Raw genomic sequence first — 24,726 nt, forward strand, 5'->3', positions numbered from 1 at the left:
GTGAAATTTTATCAAAATATTGCCAAAATTTCCATTGTTTTCGATGCAAATTTGAAATTTCCTTAGACTGCGTGAAAGAAAAAGGGAAAAGTGTGATTCTCCAAACTAAGCTGTAAAATCCCCAAGTTATTAACTTGAGTGAGAGATAAGAAATAAATTTTTATGTAAAGTAGTGAATATCCCTCAAATATTAAACATTAAGCAGGTAGCTAATGATTAACTCATTATTTTCATGCTAATGATTAACTCGGTCTTTACTCATTGGATGAGAATAAAGTAGTATTAGTTAACCACATAAAAAGGAAGTCTAAGCCAATAATTTACTCATTGCATGTTGTTTATTTAATATTTGTTATAAATACACTTCTTATCAAATCTCAACCCTATGGGAAAACTATCTTCATGTGAAAAATATTCAATTAACCTCTACAAGAGGTGGATTACATTATAGGGCTTGGAACTTCTCCCTGCTAAGCTCTACGGTCGCTGCATGGGATAACAAAACATGACGACCAACAATGTATGGTTCCACCGTGGAGTTTCCAGCACTACAGTTGCCCAATATGCCAAACGGATAAGAACATTGTTGAGGTGGCTGGAAACCAACGTCATAACCCATGAAAGGAAACACATTCGATTCGTTAAAATCGGTCTAATACTTGACCCTGTCACCAAATTCTCTAAATCAAACTTCGACATATGTTTTGAAGTCCTTCCTGCACACAACACATGATCAGGTCATTAATTGTTTCGAGGCCTATTAGCACACAATAAAGCAATGTGTAACATTAAGGTATATCTATTTGAGAGGAATTTGATTTGGTACACTAACTTATTAGTCCTTTCTTTAAGCAGGACTATAATGATCGCTCGATCGTTTACCGCCTATTAATCCATCCTTTGACTGGTTTTTATTTTTCTTTCTCGCATTTTAACCAAAGTTTAATGGTAGTAATTCATTCCCCGAAATTTTAAGAAAAGTTTTGGGTCAAAAAATATTTGACCTCTTATTACTAACTTCATGTAACCCAATGCGGAAATATTGGGCAATATAATTTTATCTAAAGTCTGGTTGAGGCAAAGTTTGGTTATCTTAAAGTTTTGTATCTAAAGTTTTATGGTGCAGTGATTTTTATATATTGTTGCCAATAAGTTTTTGCAGCCAATGTACTTTATGATCCACTTCATTCTGACGGACTTCCTCGGCCTTAGACACCTGATGCCACCTTTTTCCATCACTCGCCAGCACCCGTCACCAAACCCTGCACAAGTACAATTCACTTCCTTATTAGACCTTACATTGAAAATTTAGCATTCAAGCATCAAATGACTACCTAGAGTTGTGACCACTAGCACATAATTTATCTAAGTTGTCCTAGCTTTAGAACCATGTTGAACGAAACAAGTATGGTATCCTCATTGTAAAGCAAAGGGGCATCAATGGGAGTTTTGTAGGGCCATCAAGCAAGGCATTTTTAGAGTGAGTTGTGTAGGAGCCCAGGGTGTGAGAAACTAGATAGGGAAGGAAGTTGTTGTATGAGTCGAGAGATAAATCTAGTATGGAGTAAGAAATTTGCCAGTTACTTACAACAACCAACCATCCTACTACAGACATGGGAGGAAAAAGCTAACCATGCAACCATGGATGAAGCAGACGAAGGAGGGCTACCATGTTGAAGCAATAACACGACATATATATGGCCTTAGGCAAGTTAATAAACTTCAAAGCAGATGAAGGAGGGCTACTGTATTGAAGCAATAACAAGACATATATATGGCCTTAGGCAAGTTAATAAACTTTGAGCTTGGGTTGGTTTTTCTCAAGGGAGGAGTTTGTTTCACTCAGGGAAGGTAAATTTTATAGATTCAAATATTTGAACTTATATATTTATTAGCACATATTTAATTTAAGCGAAAAATATGTTGTAAATATGTTATAGAAAGTTGAAAGGAATAATTAACCTGGAAAAAGGACTGCTACATCAATTTGGTTGCTTTGGTCATGAAAGAAAATCTAAGAGAGCATCTATTTCTCTAACCCTTTTTCCTAGATTTTCTCATATACAAATAGAAGTTTGTACAATGTTTTTGACAAAATCAACATATGCACCAACATTACTAAACAAATTATCCATGCCATTCACACACATATTTTCATAAGTTTTCTTGTATCATGAATTGCATCTTCTCAATTATTTTATGTAATTCTTATGTTTAAAACGAAAAAAGTTTCCTCCATTAAAAAGACCCTCAAAATAGCTAAAGCCCTCTATAGAAAACCAAAGCAAACCTATTAAAAGTTAAAACACTATTAAATAACAAATTGATAAAATTAGGAATTCCAAAATCATATTCACACATATATAATAAATGCAGTGTCCATACTCCCATGTTTATATGCTCCAACCTTCCAGCGTGAGATTCGGAGCTTGGAAATCAGCTTTTCTTCAAAAAGTACATTACTGGAGTATAAAACTTTTCAATAGTCATTAAAAAAATGCATTGTTTGAAGTGGAGTATAAAACTTTTCGATAGTCATTAAAAAAATGCATTGTTTGAAGTACGAAGTATGATAGATGTTGCACACAGAAACTGTATGATAAACTCCATTACTGGATCCCCTTACTGAATTAAGTACAGAGCTTACTGAATTGAGTTTAGATTAGTGGACACACGGACCAAGCAGGATTTTACAAAAGGTAAAATAGGTAGCCATACCAAACAATAGGCAATGTTGAGAAATGCTTACCAAAACCAATTAAATCATTCAAATAAAAATTTCTGAGTTTGGTGGAGGCTTGTTGTAATTATTTGGCCGACCGGGTTTCAGCGCGTCGCCTAATAAGAAATGATTTTCCTCTTTGTCCACCTAGCCTTATACATCAAGCATATTGTTGGGAATTTCTGATAATTCCAGAATAAAAAAAATGAACAGAGAATAATTCTCTGTTTTTCTTTTAACACAGAGAAACTAATATTTTTTTTGCTGAAGACAGAGTTTCAGCAACACACACAAAAAGAAACGTGTATTCATTAATAATATTGTTGTTACAAAAATTCTTCCTCCAACAAAGGGATTACACCTAGCCTGCTTCAGAGGCAGTTTATAACTTTACTCTGTCTCTCCTGGAAAATTAACACATTGTCTTTGCACTGTTGTGCATTACAAAAAAAAATACTCTATCTCCTCTGAAAAATAAAACACTGTTGTATGTAAAAAAAAAAATTACCTCTTTCACGCTGCTGCGTATTGCCCTATTGCATTACATATTCAAAAAAAACAGGACATAACTCTTTGTTTAACTTGTTACATACTTTCGCGCTGCTGCACTACTTTTTTATATAAAAAAAAACATTACTTTTTCACTTGTATAAAAAAAAATGCTCCGTGAATTAAAAACAATTAAATTCTCCACCTACATTTACCAACCGTAATGAATTAACATTAATTACTTCACGTGGCGATATATTTTTTTTTATTATTAACTCTTTCATATGGCTTTCACAGGTTTCTCGATTGGACCAGAGGGAGATGGTCCCCTGAAGCCTGATGTAACCGCGTCGTACACGCAGTAATGAAATGGAACAGGCCTTTCCTGCTCAGCGCCGCCACCGCTACCAAAACCGTTGATCTGCCCCACATTAATCGGACGGTTGTTTGCAATATTGCACGGCCAAACCATACGAGCTTTACTCGCCAGGGAAGGTTGTTTTGCAAAACCACTCAGGGCACGTGTCAATTGATGAATGTGCTCACTGCCCCCTCGAGAAATACCACTGTTCAGCAAAAGGCGGTGCGGGGAATCCTCAGACGGTTTTCCAAACAAAAACGCTGCAGTTGAAAATACTATTTCAACACTCCCCTTTAATTTCAACTGTTGGGTTATTAGTCATACCCAGACATTTCCTCAAAAACTCAAAACTTTTCTGCCCCAATGGTTTGGTCAGAATATCTGCAACATGCTCCTGAGTTCTGCAGTGTTGTAAAACAATTTCTCCATTGTTTACTAATTCCCTGATGTAATGAAACTTTGTGTCAATGTGTTTCGTTCTCTTATGAAACACAGAATTCTTGGATAATGCAATAGCTGAGCTATTGTCACAAAAAATCACAGTTCCTTTTGCTTGCTCTTGGCATAAACTCCTTAACATCCTTCTCATCCAAATTGCTTGACACGCTGCTACTGTAGTTGCCACATATTTTGCTTCTGCTGTAGACAATGCTACAATAGGCTGCTTTTTAGAAGCCCATGAAATGGCTCCTGAACCCATGTGAAAAACATAACTGGATGTGCTTTTCCGATCATCTACACTTCCAGCCCAATCACTATCAGTGTATCCAATTAAATCTGAACATTCTGAAACAGTATATAAAATGCCAAACCTTTTAGTACCTTTAACATACCTCAGAATCCTTTTTGCTGCCTGCCAATGTGTTTCTTTTGGCCTCTCCATGAATCTGGAAATTAAACTAACAGCATGCATTATATCCGGCCTAGTTGCAGTCAAATACATGAGGCTACCAACTATGCTCTTGTACAAACTAGGATCAAAATCCTTGTTGTTGTCCTCTTTGCTGAGTTTTAATCCCATCACTGTGGGAGTGATTGCTGCCTTGCTCTCCTGCATATTAAATCTTTCCAACACTTCATTAACATATTTCGCTTGTGAGATAAAAATCCCATTTCCATTTTGTTCTACTTCTATTCCTAAGAAGTATCTCAGCAAACCCATGTGAGTGATTTCAAATTCTTCTTTTATGACTGTTTTGAAATTTTCAATAAGGTAATCATCATTACCTGTGAAAATAATATCATCAACATATAACACAACAATTAGTATTTTACCATCATTTTCTTTGATGTAGAGGGTGGGTTCTCCCTCAAACTTTTCAAATCCATTTTCTAGTAGATAGGAATCTATCCTACTGTACCACACTCTTGGTGCTTGCTTCAACCCATAAAGAGCTTTCTTCAATCTGCACACTTTGTGCTCTTGGCCTTTCTTTTCATAGCCTAGAGGTTGTTCAATGTAAACCTCTTCCATTAACACTCCATTTAGGAATGCTGACTTCACGTCCATTTGGTAAACTTTCCACTTGTTTTGTGCTGCTATGGACAGCACTGCTCTCACGGTTTCCATTCTAGCAACTGGTGCAAAAGTTTCCTCATAGTCTCTCCCATACTGCTGCTTATATCCTTTGACAACCAGTCTTGCCTTGTGTCTTTCTATTTTTCCTTCAGCATTACTCTTGGTCTTGTAGACCCATTTAACTCCAATGACTTCCTTTCCTTTTGGTAGTTCAACTAAATCCCATGTCTTGTTTCTTTCTATGGCATTGATCTCCTCATCCATAGCTTCTATCCATTTCTTATCCTTAATTGCTTCTTCGAAATGAACAGGGTCATCAACATGACAATATAAAGCAAACAAAGAGTTCATACCTTCATTTTCTCCCTCTTGTTCATAAATATCACTTAAATTTCTGAACTACTTACCTCTTTTATTTGGTGTACAAGTGCTTGAAGAAGCACTTGAATTTCCTCCTTGTGGTGTGCTTGGAGAAGCACTTTCATTTATCCTCAAGGGTGTCTCTTGCTGCCCCTGTGTTGGTGTTGTTGTTTGGGGATGTATTTCAACCATCTCCTCATCATCTTCATCATAAGACAAGAAGTTTTTAACATTCACTGTTTTCTCCATGCTTCCATCCCAAGCTTCCTCCTCAATGAACTGAACATCTCTACTCACAATAAGCTTCTTAGTGGATGGGTTATACAACCTATAAGCTTTGGTTTCCTCACTGTATCCAATGAAAATACATTTCTCCCCTTTGCTGTCCAACTTCTTCCTTAGTTGATCTGGAATGTGTGCATAAGCCACACATCCAAAAACTTTCATGTGGGTGACTCCTTGCTTTGTTCCACTCCATGCTTCTTCCGGCACTCTGTTCATGACTGCGTTCGTAGGGCATCTATTCAAAATGTACGCTGCACAGTGTACAGCTTCAGCCCAATAATCATTTGGCAAATGCTTTGCCTTTAACATACTCCTCGCCATAGCCATGATTGTCATATTCTTCCTTTCGGCAACTCCATTTTGCTGCGGAGTGTACCTAGTGGTAAACTGCTTATGAATTCCATTTTCTCTACAAAAACGTAGAAATTCTTTGGAGATATACTCACCTCCTCTATCAATTCTTAGAACTTTGATATGTAGCTCGCTTTGGTTTTATACAAGTGCTTTGAAATTGCAAAATCTTTCAAACACTTCACTTTTGTTTTTCAGAAAATAAACCCAATTTTTTCTAGTAAAATCATCAATAAATGTTAGAATATAGTGGCTTCTTGCAAGTGATGGAGTTTTCATCGGTCCACATAAATTTGAGTGGACAATCTCTAAGGGTGCTTTTGCCCTTATGCTTTTTCCAGATGGAAAACTTTCTCTGTGTTGTTTCCCCAAGATACAACCTTCACAAAGGTTGTCTGGTTTCTCTATCAATGGTAATCCTCTTACCATTCCTTTTCTATTCAACAAGTTAAGACCTCCAAAGTTGAGATGTCCAAATCTCAAGTGCCACAACCAATTTTCATCTTTTGGTTCGCTTTGGAAAGCCTCTTGTGTCACTGTTGCTATTTCTTCTCCATTTTTTAAATCTGCTTTCATTCTGAGAGGGAACATCCTGTTCCTTGTCATCTTCACTTCAGCAATACATTGTTTGTTGGGTGTTTTATCCATGATGGTGCATACATCATCCACAAAGAAAACATTGTACCCCTTTTGAATAAGTTGTCCAATACTTAAGAGGTTACATTTCATTCCAGGAACATAATAAACATCTGCTATGGTTTTCTTTTCACCTTTCTTTGTTAAGACATTTACTTCTCCTTTTCCCATAACAGAAACTTTATTATCAGTCCCTAGTGTGACTTGTGACTTCACACTCTGATCTAACATAGAAAACAGGGTTATGTTTCCTGTCATATGGTTACTGCAACCGGAGTCTAGAAACCATACATCTTCACTCTTTTCTATAGTCATATTATAGGCTAAAAACAAATTATTTTGGCTAATATTTTCTCTAGTGAAATTTGCACTAGTTCTATTACTCATATCATGTTGCTTCTTCCTACATTCATTTGCATAATGCCCATATTTTTTACAATAGTGACAATAGACATTGGATTTATCATACCTTTGTCCCTGAGCATGATGTTGTCCACTTTGTTCACTATTGCCTTAGCCTTGGTTCTGATTTGGATTGCTACCTCTTCCTTAAGCATTTGCTGGACTGTTTCTTCCACCTCTGTTTTGGCTTCTACCTCTTCCTCTCTTGTTTCCTCTGCCTTGACCTCTTCCTCTTCCAAAGAACATCTGGGTCTTAAAGGCATGCTCTAGAGATGAGTTTTCATTTCTACTCAATCTCTGCTCATGTGTTATCAGTGATGCATGTAGTTCATCAACTGAGAAGTTTGTGAGATCCTTTGTCTCTTCTATGGTGGTGACAATCACATCGAACCTTGAGGGTAAGATCCTCAATAGTTTCTCCACAATCCTCCTTTCTTCAAGAATCTCTCCATGAGACCTTATCTGTGTGACCAGACCAATCACATGTGTGAAGAATGAGTCAATATTATCTGACTCCTTCATGAAGAGAGTCTCAAAGTCTCTCATCAGCAACTGTAATTTTGTTGTCTTCACTTTCTCCATGCCTTGATAGGTTATCTTGAGAGTTTGCCATGCTTCTTTGGATCTCTTGGCTGCTGCTATCCTTGGAAACACACTCTCATGCACTGCTTGATACAAAAAGTAGAGGGCTTTAGAATCCTTCTTCTTATTGCTCTTCAACAGATCTTTCTCTGCCTGAGTTAAATTATTAAACTCATTTTCATCTGTTGGTTCTTCAAAACCATCCTCAACAAATTCCCATAAGTCTTGGGAAGCAAGCAAAGCTCTCATAGTTATTGCCCAATAGTCATAGTTTTTTCCATTAAATTGTGGGAGCTGAGTATTACAGATACCCATGCTAGTGCTGGCTCCAGCCATTCTTGCACTCTTAACTATGCTTCAAAATACTTGACTGTGTATTTAAAATAACTGACTGTCCTCAACAATAACACAAAAAACTAACTTGAGAAATACCTTGGATTCTTTCTTGACTGAGTCTTCACTCTACTGGAGAAACTGCTGCAACAAGAAATCCTTCCTTCAGCTTCTTTGACACATTCAAAGAGCCTAGACAAGCTCTGATACCATGTTGGGAATTTCTGATAATTACAGAACAAAAAAAAATGAACAAAGAATAATGCTCTGTTTTTCTTTTAACACAGAAAAACTAAAATTGTTTTTGCTAAAGACAGAGTTTCAGCAACACACACAAAAAGAAACTTGTATTCATTAATAATATTGATGTTACAAAAATTCTTCCTCCAACAGAGGGATTACACCTAGCCTATTTCAGAGGCAGTTTATAACTTTACTCTGTGTCTCCTGGAAAATTAACACACTGTCTTTGCACTGTTGTGCATTACAAAAAAAATACGTTGTCTCCTCTGAAAATAAAACACTGCTATATGTAAAAAAAAAAATTACCTCTTTCACGCTGCTGCGTATTGCCCTATTACATTACATATTTAAAAAAAAGAAGGACATCACTCTTTGTTTAGCTTGTTACATACTTTCGCGCTGTTGCACTACTTTTTTATATAAAAAACATTACATTTTCACTTGTATAAAAAACACTGCTCCGTGAATTAAAAACAATTAAATTCTCCACCTACATTTACCAACCGTAATGAATTAACATTAATTACTTCACGTGGCGATATAATTTTTTTTATTATTAACTCTGTCATACGGCTTTCACAGGTTTCTTGATTGGACCAGAGGGAGACGGTCCCCTGAAGCCTGATGTGACCGCGTCGTACACGCAGTAATGAAATGGAATAGGCCTTTTTTGCTCAGCACCGCCACCGCTACCAAAATCATTGATCTGCCCCACATTAATCGGACGGCTTTTTGCAATATCGCATGGCCAAACCATACGAGCTTTACTCACCCAGGAAGGTTGTTTTGCAAAACCACTCAGGGCACATTTCAATTGATGAATGTGCTCGCTGCCCCCTCGAGAAATACCATTGTTTAGCAAAAGGGGGTGCGGGGAATCCTCAAGCGGTTTTCCAAACAAAAACGCTACAGTTGAAAATACTATTTCAACACAGATGAAGAAGCAAGCTGTCCCCTATGCTATCTTTAGCTTTGTAGACGTTAAAAAATAATTTATTTCTTTCTTCTTCCTTATGACTTACCGAAATACCAACATTGTCTAGCAAATCCAACCTTACTAACGAAGTATTTTTATTGTGTATTCTGTAAGGTGTACCATTCTCCGTTGAATTTATAACCAGGTCATATCCATATACGAGGGTTGATTGCGAACAGAAAGTTTTTGATTCTGATAAAGTCGGCGTCAGGCTGTTGCAACTTGAGGAGTGGGAGCGTAAGTAAGTATGGTGGAAGGGCGTGATGGAAAGAATTGACAGAGAAAAGCTTTTCCCACTAAACAGAGCAATTTGGGCAGTAGTGAGAGCAGCGAGCAGCGAACAGTGAGCAATATGAGCAGTGAACAGTGAGCAGAGCAATTTGGGCAGTAGTAAGAACAGCGAGCAGCAAACAGTGAGCAGTGTGAAAGCAGGGAGTTTTTACGCAGCGGAAGTATTGAGCAGCAAGCAAGCAACAACAAATGCATTCAAACATGACAAAGGAACCAGAAATTTCAGAACATGTGGAGACAAATGATTTAGGACAAGTGAAAATTGCATCATCCGCCAAAGCTGGGAAGTGGGTTTGGGTTAATGCGAAACAATATCGAGGCATTTTAAAACGAAGAATAGCTCGTCTAAAATGGGAGCAAACAAGGAAGAAACTCCCTCGCAAAAAGCACCCAAACAAGTCTCCTCCACAAGCACGTGGCAACAAGAAGCCCAAAGGAAAAACCATTGATGATTTTGCCTTATATAGTCCCACATCCACACCTCTCACCTGGTCATCTGATCTTTATGTGAAAGAATTGTTAAATGCAAAACAAAGGTTAGAGGTTTTAGAAGCTAAAGGGCAGGAAAGAGATCATAAAATTCATATAATAACGACTGAGAACAAGGCGTTAGCATAAAGCAATAAAATTTTAGAAGAACAAGTGGCATTGCTACAGGAAGCTCTCCTGATAGGGAAGACAGAATGGCAACGCATGAAGGCGGATGTGCAAAATGTAAAGAAATCTGTAGTGGAAAGTACAGAGGTGGTGAATGTGAAATCATCCCAAGATAAAGGGAAAATGATTGTCCAAATAAACAACCATGAAGAGAATGCAAGAGAAGAAATGAAAGAAGATTCCACCAAAGTTTCCAAAACTTGGGCTCAAGTTATTAGTAATTCTGCTAATAAGGTTGACAACATGCAAGATAGTGAAGGCAAGGAAAGACAAAATAGGGCAACAAACATAATTATTAAAGGGGTGAAAGACTATGGAAAAAATGAATGTACTCTTGACCTTGCAAGAGACTTCTTGAAAGACAAGTTGCTATGGCAAGGACAAATATACCAAGCATGGAGGGTGGGTAAGTTTAACAGGGAGAGAGCCAGGCCCATAAAAGTCATTATGCCTAGCTCACGTGATAAATATATTATTCTAAGCAAGAAGCATCTCTTGAGAGGTTCTCGTTTTTTCCTAGAAGAAGATTTAACTGTAAAACAACAGGAGGAAAGAAGAGAGGAAATTTTAAAGGTTAGGGCAGCAAGAGATGAAGGAAAGAGAGCATGGATTTATAAAGGCAAAGCTGTGATAGCGCAATTTGGACCTCCTTCCAAAACAGAGCAGCAAGATGGTAATAAAGAAGAGGCAACAAACTCTTCAACAGGAAATCAGAAAGCAAGGTCAATACGGGAAAACAGGGACAAAGACTCAAATGTGAGTCTTGCACGTCAAAATAAATAGCAATCAAGTCATACCCAGGTTTCCTTGAGATTAGTTTATTGGAACTGCAGAGGTTACCCATGGAGACGAGGACCTGGGTTAGGGCCTATTGTGGAAAATAGAGACATAATTTGCCTCATAGAAACACATGAGCATGAAGGGTGCAAGACACCTTTGTTTGAAGGATATTGGAAGATGGCAGTGTGGAACAAGGCAGCAGGGAATGGCAAAGGGCACGGGGGTATCATGGTTTTAGTAAGGGAGAAAGAAGGTCGTCTCATTCAGTTAGAAAAAGAAGACTCAAATAAGCAATACATTTGGTTCAAAATATCAGAAAATGGAAACCACATCAAAATTGCAGCATGCTATTTTGCGCCACAGGTCTCAAAAATCTACAAAGGTAGAGGGCTTGACCACAAAGATCCATTTGCAGCTTTAAAAGCGGATATTGCAACATATTCTCAGCTAGGTGAACTCCTTATAGTGGGTGATTTCAATGCTAGGACTGCAAGTGAGCAAGCTAGCATTCTTTGTTGTAAAGATGATTGTGACCCTATTTGGCTTACAGAAGAAAGCAATCATCAGTGGGAAAGAATTTCAGAGGACAAGGGCTGCAATCTCTTTGGTGAACAATTGCTTACTCTATGTGGGGCCTTTGATTTAGTCATTTGTAATGGCTTGACTAGATGGGCAAAGTCCGGTAATTTCACTTGCAATACTTACAATGGAGCAAGTGTGGTAGATTATGTAATTTGCTCGCATGGTTTGTGTGAGAAAATGGACGAAGTTCTGGTTGGAGATCAGCTGTGGGATTTGAAATCAGATCACAAGCCAATTTATTTATGTTTCTCTTGGATTGGAAAGAAACAATTAGAGTCAAAAATTCAGCATGTCCAACAAAATCTCCCACAGGGCAGAATTCTTTTGACCCCAGAAAATTGTAATACCTTCAAAATGACGTTAGAGAGGCTCTTTGAGAAGGAGAAAATTACAATTCACAGCCTTCATAGTCATGAATTAACACATTTAATTCAATGCGCACTTGCAAAGTGCAAAAGAACAAAATTTAAGAAGTCTGAAACAAATTGCTTTCCGGTTAATGCTTGGTTTGACGAGGAATGCAAAAAGGCAAGGAGAATCTGGAAAGAGTCAAACAAGGACAACATAAAGCTCAAATCTTACAAGCATTTATTAAGCAAGAAAAAGGCTGATTTCATGGTTTCAAGGAGGGAAGAACTAATCTTCCTTGGGAAAAATAATCCCAAATTATTTTGGAAGGAGCTCCAACCGAAAAAGATACAAATTGGAAATAATATTACAGCTTCTAAATGGTTTGACTATGCAAGACAACTCTGTGAGCAGGTTCCCAAGGTTGACCCTCCCCCCTTGGTCAACACGGATACTAAACTCTTCACGATACAAGAGGTAGAGATGGGTATCAAGAAGTTGGGTGTTGGAAAAGCAAAAGACTTAGCTGAACTCCAAGCAGAATATCTAAAGTGGGGCTCAAAGATCTTTGCACCTCACATTACAAAAATCTTCAACAACATCATACAACAAGGGCTCCCCACAGATTGGACAACTAGTCTGGCAATACCTCTTTTCAAGAGCGGTGACATCAATAATCCCTCCAATTACAGGACCATCATGATAAACCCTTTGTTTGCAAAGCTATTTGGAAGCATGCTAGAAAACAAAATTAGCAAGTGGGCAGAAGAAAGAAATAAGCGTGCTAAAGGGCAAGCAGGTTTTAGACCTAAGCATTCAACAGTTGATCATTGCATAACTTTAAGGCACATCATTGAAAAAGTTTGGGAGAATAAGGAAGAATTCTTTTGTTGCTTTGTTGATTTCAGAAAAGCGTTTGACTCGGTTCCCGGGGATAAACTTTGGCAAAGAATGGAGGAACTTGGGGTTCCTAAACATTTGAGAGCAGCTGTGCATAGGCTGTATGAAGAGGTGAAAGTCAAAATTAGAACTTTGGCAGGCATTTCTGAAAGTTTTAGAAGCGATATCGGGGTCAAGCAAGGTTGCCCACTGTCTCCTACCTTTTTGGTTTATATATCGACAAGCTTGAGGAGTGGTTAAATTCACAAGGGGGTGATGGTATCTATTTGTGCAAGTTTGTTATAAGGCTTCTTTTGTATGCAGATGACCTTATTCTGATTGCTAAATCGGTGCTTGGTTTGCAAGAGCACTTACTATCCCTTGAGCATTTTTGTAGAAGTGTGGGGATGCAAGTCAATATTAGCAAAACGAAAGTAGTGGTCTTCTCTAAGAAAAGAAAACATAACCAACATAAGTTCTACTTTGAAGGCAACATTCTGGAAGAAGTTGCGGAATACAAATACCTCGGAGTTGACTTCAACAAAAATCTACGCTGGAATGGTTGTAGAAAGAAAAGAACTTTGGGGGGTTGGAAAGCATTTTATGCTTTTCAAAATAGGTGTAGAGAGGCAGAGTTATGGGACTGGAAGACCACTCAAACTCTTTTTGGGCTTCCAGTGATTCCAGTGATTCTATATGGTTGTGAACTGTGGGCTAGCAGTACTTCCGACATGCAGTGGAGACAAATTGAGAAAATTCAGAAGCGTTTGATTACAAACAAATTTAAGATTAAAAGTGCAGTGCCTTATGATATCTTGTTAAGTGAAACAGGGACTGCTCCTATTGAAGCAATTGCTATGGTGCGAGTCATAAGTTATTTAAAAAAAATTGAGCAAATGGAAGAGGGTAGATGGCCTAAGGTTGTCTTTAATGATAGATTGTGCAAGAGCAAAAAAACTTGGATGCAACAAAATAACAAATGGTTTAGTAAATGGGATATTTGCTTGAACGCGTGCCCCATAAACATCAAAGAGATAAAAGCTTTTGTTATGGAAAAGTTCCACAAACGTACTTGGGAGAAGGAGCTAGGAAGAAAGAAAAATTACTATATTGAAGTGTTTAATCCCACTCATAATCATCAACCAAAAGCATACATAGAGGCCAATATCTCTTGGAGAGCCAAAATTCTTATTGCTCAGTTAAGGACTAATTCTCATCAACTCCGTTGTGAAACAGGGCGCTGGAAAAGGCCAAAGGAAGTGTGGGAGGAAAGGGTATGCATTTTTTGTTCTTCCGGAAGAGTGGAAACAGAAAAACATTTCATTTTAGAATGTGAGGCCTTCAAAGACAACAGGGAAAGTTATGCAGATACGCTGGCAGCTAGCTCTTGGGATAATCTATTTAACGAGGGGTTTGTCGAGAAGACGGGAGCATTTATTGTGAAGCTTCAAAAAAAAAGGGCCGAATACATCAAGCAGATGAAAAAGCAATTTGTCCCATAGGCTATCTTTAGCCTCGTAGACGTTAAAATAATTTCTTTCTCTTCTTTCTTTCTTTCTCCTTACAGCTCTGACTCGTCCTTCTGCGGTCCATACAAAATGTCAATAGGTGAAGCCAAGCAATGAAATCATGTTGGTTCGCTTTATATTAAATATATTCAATGTCTAGAAATAATGTTTAGGAGATAGGTACTTCAAACTGATGGACAATAAATCCCTTTACTCACCCACCTATTTCCCTTTACTTAATAAATATTACCAACTCTCATCCACCTGAACAAACTCACGCACGACTTAATGCACGACTCACGGATTTTTAAGTAGCCGCTTACTCGTCTGTTCATTCTTACACGACGTCGTTTTTGGTCGTATTAACGAGAAGTCTCAAGTTGACTAGTAGTGAGCTGCGTTGCAAGGTTAAATACGGATCAAAAAATTAAACATGTATTTAATCTTTGCGTTTCAAGGTCGGGTAGGCATAATATTTTTTTTAATGTATTAACTTTATTTGGTGGCTAATATAAAAACATTAATTTAAGAAATAATTGTAATATTACACTTATTTTAGTAATTTAGGGTGACATTGTATTATAGGTTAAATATATTTATTGGATGGCTAATACAAAAACATCAATTTAAAGAACGAATTAATATAGCAAAGATTAGAACGAATTCTCATGAGTTCTATAGTGAAACAGGTCGTTGGGCAGTTCCTAAAACGCCATGGACGGAAAGGATCTGCCATATATGTGAGAATAGGAACATCGAGGATGAAAACCACTTCCTCTTAGAGTGCCCAGCGTATAACCACATTAGATCTCAGTTTCACAATCTTTGTTACAATACTCACATTCCTAGCCTTTTACAATGTCAAAATTATAGTGAGCTCAGGAGGCTTCTCTCCAAGCTTTTTGAGCATAGGAATAAAATCTTAAATCAAAATAGATAATTTGTATCTTTAGGTCCGATAGACCATTATTTGGTCTCACCGAACGTTAACCATCATCATCATCATCATCAATAACTCATGGTATCATCCTATCATATGGTAAATACATTGAAGAGACATACATTTGGAATTTCAAAGAAGAAAGCAATAAAGTATCCTATACAACTCTGAATATAATATGGAGAGTTTGTGTTTTGCAGATACAGATGGAGTGATAACGGGACAAGTTTTGTAAAAAGAAAAAGAAAAGAAAAATAAATTATTTTAATTTCTATCAAGTTGAAAATATTTTTCTTATATTTATTTATTTATTTGATATATTTTGTCATTTTTCTATGAAGTTTTAGAATAAATACTTACAGTTTCTCAACAAATTCTTACCCAAATAAATTATAAAAAAACATTTTCATATATTTTAAAAACCTACGGGATCAACGGTGAAAGGATAAGATTCGAAGCCCATTATATCGATCAGTTGACTTTTAACATGCAGGCCTCCGTGCAGGCATTGGTTCCGTGACACTTTATAATTTTTGGAAGATTTTATATATATATAATTGGTGAAGTTGAGCTTTTTTATGCGTATACTTTCGTGAGAATTCGATACAATGTGATCTTTTAATATATATTTTTAAATCGGTGAAGTTGAGTTCTTTTAGTGTATTTTTTTCACCCTTTATGTGAGAATTTTTCACTGGTTTTGTGAGAATTTGATACAAAGTGATTTTTTTGATATATATTTTTAAATCGGTGAAGTTGAGTTTTTTTTATGTATTTTTTTCACCCTTTATGTGAGAATTTAATACAATGTGATATTGCTATGTTTTTTTAAACATATTTTAAAATTTATAAATGATGGAGTCTTGACAAATTTTTGGATACATTCACTGTATTTATAAATTTAGTGATTTAAAATTACCATTTTAATTAGAATTAAATTCCAATTTTCCAAAATACGATACAAGCTTCTATTTAAATCTCAATTTTCTTAACAAAATATATAGTTTTTGAATTAAATTTCAATTTTCCAAAAATATTATAAAGACTCCTATTTAAATCTCAATTTTCATATATAAAGAACAAAAATAAGAAAAAATAAATAAATTTTATTAAAAAATAAAGAAAAAAATATAAAATATTTAAATAAATTTTATTATAAATAAATTTTTTTAATATTTTAATAAAAAAATTAAATAAAAAAAAATCTATTATAATTTAGTAGAAATTTTGTATATATATATGAACCATAAAATATTTAAATAAATGTTAAGATAAATATGTTTTTATTTTTATTTTTACTAAGTAAATTAAATATATGTATATGAAGGAGACAATAATTTTATTTTATTTTAATATTTAAAATAAGAAATTAAATTGCAATTATTATGGTTTGCTTTAAGTATAGATTAAATTGTAATTAAAAATATTTTTAAAATTTTATATAAAATTTTAAAATATATATTAAAATAATTAAAAACATAAAATATTTAGAATAAATTTTATAATAAATAGATTATTAATTTTTTTTAGGAAGTTTATCTGAAAACTCATGAAAATATAAAATAAATATGAGCACAAATCTTCCATATTCAAATCCCAATTGCCAATTCCAATTTCATGTTCAAAATCAAAATGTCAATTTCTTTATGCTTTTTCTTTAATATTTTAGGCAGGAGCAAAGATAAACTTTTATTGATAAATAAATGGTTTTTATTTAATATTTTGAATAAAAAACTTTAATTATCTTTATTAGGATTTAGTTTTATGTATAAAATTAAATTGTATTCCAAAATAGTATTTGGTTTTATGTATGGAATCTAGATTAAATATTATTAAAAAGTATATTATTGTTTAAGAGATAATTTCACTAGTGATTAAGAGTTTGTCCCACTTAGATGTAGAGAAAAAAGTTAATAGTAAGATATCTTTAAGAAGTGAAATTCTACCCTATAGATTATGTATGAATCATTTCAAGTGGAATGATTTGTCTTGAATAAAGATAATGAGTCAACCTAGCATTTATAGGTAACTTTCAGTGATAAGTGCTAAGATTTAAAAAACCACACCATAGAAGAAAACTATTTTACTTATTTTATTTTGGAGAAGGTGACAAAACTATTTTATTATTCCAATGACAATCATTAGTAACATAGATTGACTTATTATTTAAGGAAAACAATTGTATCATGTAATAATTGTTATGAAACCAGCTCACAAAAAGATAGAAAAGATAGATCAACGCCTTAGAAATCAACCTTTTCGAGGAGGCAACCTCCTTTACATTACACAAATGAACAATTCTTAGATGATACAAATGACAAGACCTCCTTTCTATATATAGAAATCTAAGGGGTCACAATATAATCAGAGTCGACATAACAATAATAATGTAAGGGAACAATAATAACAATAGTGGGCTTCTATGGGGCACAATAATAACAATATGGGGACTACATGGGCACAACAATATAATAAGGGGGTTGTATTAATAACAATAAGGGGTTACACTAGTAGTATAGGGACCTAACATGCCCCTCCCCTTCAAAAAATGGTGTTCTCAATGCTTGAGTAGTTCTTAATGCGTCTGTATAAAATTTGTGTCCTCCCATGTGGAATCTTTAGTGGGTAAGTTCTTCCACTTGATGAGATCGTCTGAAATTGATCGATTTCGTAGCTTTCGGGTTCTTGTTTCTGTGACTGCTCTAGGTTCCAATATGATTTTTCCCTCCACGTCAAGTTTTGGCAATATTGTTTGAACTAGGACCTTCTACAACTTTTGAATGAGTGGCCACACTTCTTCATCCTTCTTCCATTCATCCCTTACTTCGTTTATCCAATTTGGTTGGATAATAGAAATAGCATAAAACAATGTTTCCACCTCCTCATCCTTTCTTGAGAGTGCATCTGCAACAACATTTTGCTTCCCTTTTTTGTAGATGATTTCAAAGTCATAACCCAACATATTTGTGACCCATTTTTTATGTTCTTCTAAAGATAATCGTTGTTCTAAAAAGTATTTAAGACTATCATGATCCATTTTTACCTTGAAGTGTCTTTCCATTAGGTAAGGTCGTCATTTCTTAAGTTCATGTAGTATTGCCAACATTTCCTTCTCATAAATAGCTTGCTTGAGATGTAGCCGTAAAAATAACCAATCGCCTACATCAAAGCTTCTTTCACTACGATGTTGATATGCCTGTTGCTTCATTCGATTCTGCACCAAAGTGGCATTATCCTTTAAAAGTTGAAGAACTTGTTGTTGATGCTCGATGTTATTTCACTGCTTGAATCTTTTTCTTCTTGATATGTCCTTCTATCTTGAGAGTTTGAGGAGTGGTAATTTATTCCAATGCATTACAAGATATGGTCAGATTTATTTCTTGATGCTCGATGTGATCTTTCACTTCTTGAACATTTTTCTTCTTGATATGTCCTTCTATCTTGAGAGTTTGAGGAGTGGTAATTTCTTCCAATGCATTACAAAATATGGTCGGATTCATTTCTTGATGCTCGATGTGATCTTTCACTTCTTGAACATTTTTCTTCTTTCTCTGGGGTTGGTTCCTGGAGTATATCCTCTCTTTTTTACATTTCTTGATCATTTTCTTCCTCCTCTTCACAATCAATGTAAAATAATTTCTTCTCGGCACACTTATGGCATTTAATGTATTTGTTATCACAATTGTAACAAAGCCATTTTTCTCCTTTTTCTTCCAATTGTTGTGGTGTCAACCTTGTAGGTTCTGGAAGGCTAGGAGAAACAACACTTCCATCTTTATAGTTGTGAGGGGTAGACTTCCTTGTTGCCATAATTTTTCTTTCCACTTTTCTTTCCAACCTGAATGCATTCTCCAATGAATCAGGTTCCCAAAGACGAACCTCATGTTGAATGTTATCCTTTAAAGTCCCTATGGAGACATCAATCCTCTGCTTCTCTAGAATATCATTTTCCCTTATATTCAATTTTTGAATGTCCTCAATGTGCTCTGCCATTGAACACTTTTGTTTGAGATTTATCAATTGGCTAAAGAAGGTGTTTCTCTTTGTATCCTCATAATGTGCTATCATTTCCTCTGTGAAAATTGACCACGTAACAAGTGGTTTACGAGAACAAAGCCCTTTATACCATAAAAATTGATCTAGTTCTAAATATGAAGATGCAATACATACCTTTTGTAACAATTGCACTTCATGTAGGTCAAAATATTGCTCCATCTGTAGTATCCAATTTACTGGATCCTTGCCATCAAACTTCCTCATATCGCCTTTTCTTGATTTTAGGAGCTCAATCTTGAAACGACTGTAACTCTGTAATTTCAGATCTCCAAGTTCTGAAATTACGTCCTGCAGTAGCTCTCTAAATTCTCTTTCTAGCCCCGCAAGTCTGATCAAAATTAGATTCTGCAAAGAAGAGTTATGTCAAATCTCCCATGATGACCTGATTATAGATTGGTTCAGTAGAGCGCACAAGTACGAAGTGCCACGTGTCACTATTTCAACCTTAGGATCTGAAAAATAAACACAGAAAATTACAGTCCGTCCTCTTTCTGTAACTTCTTACGAAATATCAATCTGATGCTTAGAGAGAAAGTTATGACGATTTTCCCAACGTCACATGTTTACAATGTAATTCGAGAGTCTAAAAAAACCCTAACTTCCTCAGATTATATCTCCTAAAATATAGCGAGACAGGATCTGAAATTTAGACCCGAGCTTCACCAAGATTTCGGTTCAAATGGGTTTTAATTTCAGAGTCTGAACCTTCGTAAAAAAAAATATTATAGTGAAAATTCCACAATGGCCTGTTTGAGATGAAATTATGGAGCTTGCAAAAACCTTAATTTCCTCAGATCATATCTCTGAAAATATAGCGAGACAATCTCTGAAATTCGAACTCGAGGTTCAGACCGATTTCTTCTCAAATTTTTTTTTTTTAGCTTTTGAAACTTCGTAGAGAAACTGTTATAGCAAAAATGTCACGCTGACATGTTTGAAGCAGCGAAACCCTAGAATCCAAAGCTCTGATACCAAATGTTATGAAACCAGCGCACAAAAAGATAGAAAAGATAGATCAACGCCTTAGAAATAAGTCTCTTCGAAGGGGCAACCTCCTTTACATTACACAAATGAACAATTCTTAGATGATACAAATGACAAGACATCCTTTCTATATATAAGAGTCTAAGGGATCATAATATAATCAGAGCCGATATAACAATAATAATGTAAAGGCACAATAATAACAATAGTGGGCTTCTATGGGACACAATAATAACAATATGAAGACTACATAGACACAACAATATAATGAGGGGGTTGTACTAATAACAATAAGGGGTTATACTAGTAGTATAGAGACCTAACAATAATTTATATATATAACTTTAAATAAAATTATATCTTTTATAATAATATTTAATTTTAATTTTATATATTTTTATAAAAATACATAATTATATATATTTCTAAATTTTTATAATATTTATTAAAAAATCTAATAATTAAAAATATAAAATAATAATAATAAATAGATTAAAAAGCCATTGCAAGGCACCAAAGCTGTGGCTATGGACCCGAGTCACCTGACAGCACATCCAAAAGTTCCCCAAACCCACCGCACCTCACATACCTTAAAACAAGCCGTAGGCAGTACACTATTGTTTTTTTTTTTTCCAACAGAAACGCACTAGAGTGGTGAGTTATAGCAATCATGGGATGAATATATTGTGTTATTTATCTATTAATGTTTGGGGTAATATACATGTTATTTGTTAGATTTTGTATTTGTTTAAATTTAACTAGTAACATATGTTGCTCCACACATTAATGAATAAATAACACTATATATTGATAGCTATAAGATAACTCCAATAGCTATAGCAGAGTCACAAGGCCAGGGTCCACCGAATAAAAACGAGTGCACAAAGGCGGGTATATTTAAAAAGTAGGTGTAATGTAATTGGTATTGTTGATTGTTAATTAGTTTTTTTTTAATTAGATTTAAGATTTTTGTGATGATGTTTTTTGATTAATCACAAAATTATGAATTAATTTATGTTTCAAAATCATGAATTAATTTATGTTTCCAACCCATTAATATAATTCATCTTCCAAACAAAGCTGGTAAATTTTATATTATAAAATTTATATAATTTTTTTTTTAATATATTAATTTTATTTATTAAAAATTTAATTGATTGGTATAATTTTTTTGATTATGTAATGTTTGCACCGTCGTTAACATTGCCCGGAGAATGCAGAAAGCCGAGACCGCCGTGCCCGCCAAGTCCAAGGTCGAGACTGGACTAGATCTCTCGTGCTGAGATAGCTGGATATCGCATAATCAGAAGCTGGGCTTTCAGATATGTGTCGGGTCCTTAGGTATTTCCGAGCCCATTGCCATGACCAAAACGAGACACCGCCACCCACAGCAGGGACTGCTGGAACGAAGTTGATTATTGAATCTTCCTGAATGCAGCAAAGCCCAAAGCTGTTTTTCATTTCAATTCTTGTCGGGTCAAGGGGACTACGTGTCTCATCTCACTTGCTCTGGAAATCTTTGTCCAGGGGTTGGTATGAATGTCGTCCCAGTGGCCGCGGAATGCACTCGGCTTTTCTGTTTTGGTGGTCTTCGACGGTTCTTCCGACTCTCTAGCGGTTTTCACGGGTCAACAAGGTATGCTGACTTTCTATTCCTGTGTTAAATCTCAATAGGTTATAGAGAAACCAAAAAAGTTTCGTTTTTTCCTCAAAATCTCGTGACTCTTTTGGTTTGGGGGATTCATGAATGTCTCTGTGTCTTATTAAAAAAATTTATCCCGCCTTAAAGCAATTGTAAATGAGCTCAATATTTGCAAGAAATTATGTTTTTCGAATTCAAATGTCTGTATTGTATCTCGGCCCTATATAGATTTCGGGTATAGAATTGGGAAATGGTGGTGTAAATGTAGAGGATGCTATTGTTGTTGTTTAGCTTTTCTCTAGTCTCATCAGGAGGTTTTCTGCTATTTTCACTCTCAGTGTTTCCAATTAAGCTGAACAGTCTTTCTCGAAAGTCTTCCTCGAATGTCATAGGATGCCTTATATGCCTCTTAATCTTTTGTATCTTTTTTTCTAAGTTTGGCTTTCCTTCTAGTTTTCTGGTCCTAACAGTAACACTGGGCTCTCTGTAACTTGGCCTTCCCTCTGGTTTTTCTGACAACAGAAAAACTTTCCGGTATCTTTCTCCATTTTCCGAGGTGGGGAGGAAACGCGCGGTATGCAAAAAGACAGATGGTTGGATGAAAGCATGTGAAACCTGTCTTCCTTGTCACCGTTCTCTACTATGATTGTCAGCATTTTACCTATCTGTCTCAGCATATTTATTTTCATATGGTCTTTTGTCAGTTAAAAGTACCCTTTTAGCTGTCTATTATCTTTCTTGGCTGATATCTCAAGATGTTTCCATAGATTCTGTCAATTTTCAGCTAAAAGGAATTATTCGCACCACCCGAACATCCCTTTCCTTATCCGGATCATGTCCCTTTATCCTAATTCCCATGCAATCAGCATATCATTGCACTTAATCCCACGCATTTGGACCATTACATCATCTGTCAGAGTTGTTGACGATTTGACTTTCTTTTCTCGGCCTTGATGGAGATATCGTCCGACATGTCTGCCTCGTCCGCGCTGGTGCGTGCCACCATCGAAGCGGAAACGCTCCACGGTGGAACATGCCAACAGGGTGACTGGCAGTCTACACTGGCCGAATTAATTATCTCACCATCAACCCAACCGGCTCGTGAGTATCAAGGTCGCGAATATGAATTACCTCGACGTAAACATAAGCAGCGCCCTATAAAGACCATTTCGCCACCTTCCGCCATTAACCTTGATAGTGTTTTCCTTTCTGATAGAATTGCCAGCCTCCAAAAGCGTGCTCTAGTAGGACACTAGTATTTTCCAAATATAGATGAGTCCCAGATGAGGAATTCGCTTGGATCCAAATGGAAATCCTTATTGGGTTATATTCCTACGATTGTTAGACTTATGAAGAATTAGTACAGCTTTCATTTTCTAAGTGTAGAGGATCTAGAAACAATTCGGACCCTACCATGGGTTCATGGTAAGAGCTTTCTAGATCTTCACCACTGGTATATCGGATATAATCTTCTGCTCAACACCCCATCCAATAATCTTATTTGGGTTAAGCTATCTGGTCTCCCTATTGAATTATGGACAAAGGAGACTCTTACAGATATTGGAAATACTATTGAGAAATTTGTCTATCTAGACCTGAAGTGCCTTGGTGCAAAGGATAAAAGAGTGGTCTGGATTCTCATTGAGAAGGAATATCACAGAGGTTTTCCTGAACATATAGATCTTCACTGGGGCGATACTAATGTGCAACAGAGGTTGGACTTTTGGGGAGTCCCTTTCCGATGCTCGACCTATCGTAGAACTGGGCACTTAAAAGAGCATTGTCCTTTTTGTCCAGGTGGTAGACTGCATGGAAGGAAGTTCTAGGAAAAATACAATATAAAATTTTCTGGTAAAAATCAGTGGGAGGCTGAAGGATTAAGGAAGTCGTCTGTCCGGAGATCGACTCCCTCAGGTAATTCAAAATTCTCCTCCCCTCAGCTGTCTCCTTCACAAATTTCTAGAAGTTTATCTCTGATGGCTACTCCCTCTACATATTTCTTTCCCCGGAGATCAAAAACACCACCTGGGAGAGTTGTTGCACATCATGTCCTTCCTCACCCTCCTGAACCTGTTCCATGCCAAGAATTTCCTTCCCCTTCACCTATTCCACACCCTCTATTCAATGCTCCATCTTCATCCCTCATCACTTATATTCCTTCCTCCTCTCCTTCCCCTGTTAGAGTTTCACTCTTATTAAAAGGAAAAGAACCCTGCATTACAATTACCCCTCAAAATTCCCCCACCTCATCTCCTACCAACTCGGTGGGAAGTGACCTGGATTTTCTCCTCATGAAAAGATCTCTTGATCTTCAGCCCCTCACCATCCATAAACCTATCTTGCCTTCTTCCCCTCATATTATTCCAACCTCCGCTGGGAACATCACCGTCAGCAGGAAGCAAAATAGAAGAAGCAGGCACTTCCGCGACAGGAAGAATGACCCTCTGAATTTAAATCTAGATTGTTCCCTCATAAAAATTCCCATAATTGACATCTCTTCTAATGGGCCTCTTAGAGCAAGACAGCCTAGTGACTTGTCAAAATGACCCATATAATGTCTATGAATATCAGGGGTCTAGGGGCGGATCCTAAATTTTTAGCCCTAAAGGATTTGTTCATATCAACTCACTCCAATATTCTCCTCATTCAGGAGACAATGCATGGAAGATCTGATACAATATCATATTTCAGGCGTATGTTCCCCTCTTGGCATATTGTTGCCACAGAGTCAAATGGCCAATCAGGGGGGCTAGCTGTTATATGGAATCCTGTATGGATATCGGCAAAATCCTTCAGATGT

Source organism: Pinus tabuliformis, chromosome 2_1, assembly GCF_031772625.1.
Source record: "Pinus tabuliformis cultivar Carrire ecotype Pingquan chromosome 2_1, CPIR1, whole genome shotgun sequence".
In the NCBI taxonomy this organism is placed as follows: domain Eukaryota; kingdom Viridiplantae; phylum Streptophyta; class Pinopsida; order Pinales; family Pinaceae; genus Pinus; species Pinus tabuliformis.